The sequence below is a fragment of the Sinocyclocheilus anshuiensis genome, unplaced genomic scaffold, assembly GCF_001515605.1.
Source record: "Sinocyclocheilus anshuiensis isolate Anshui unplaced genomic scaffold, SAMN03320099.WGS_v1.1 scaffold58, whole genome shotgun sequence".
Lineage (NCBI taxonomy): Eukaryota > Metazoa > Chordata > Actinopteri > Cypriniformes > Cyprinidae > Sinocyclocheilus > Sinocyclocheilus anshuiensis.
Window position 1 is genome coordinate 1,488,239 of NW_015547688.1, and position 603 is coordinate 1,488,841.

Consider the following 603-nt stretch of genomic DNA (forward strand, 5'->3'; position numbering starts at 1 on the left):
CCAACGTTTTTTTTTTCTACAAAAATAAAATATACAGTATATATTAAGCATTTTTGTGGATGACACTCTTTGTTATATATACAGGTGCATCTCAATAAATTAGAATGTCATGGAAAAGTTCATTTATTTCAGTAATTCAACTCAAATTGTGAAACTCGTGTATTAAATAAATTCAGTGCACACAGACTGAAGTAGTTTAAGTCTTTGGTTCTTTTAATTGTGATGATTTTGGCTCACATTTAACAAAAACCCACCAATTCACTGTCTCAACAAATTAGAGTACTTCATAAGACCAATAAAAAAAAAACATTTTTAGTGAATTGTTGGCCTGGAAAGTATGTTCATTTACTGTACATGTACTCAATACTTGGTAGGGGCTCCTTTTGCTTTAATTACTGCCTCAATTCGGCGTGGCATGGAGGTGATCAGTTTGTGGCACTGCTGAGGTGGTATGGAAACCAGGTTTCTTTGACAGTGGCCTTCAGCTCATCTGCATTTTTTGGTCTCTTGTTTCTCATTTTCCTCTTGACAATACACCATAGATTCTCTATGGGGTTCAGGTCTGATGAGTTTGCTGGCCAGTCAAGCACACCAACACCATGG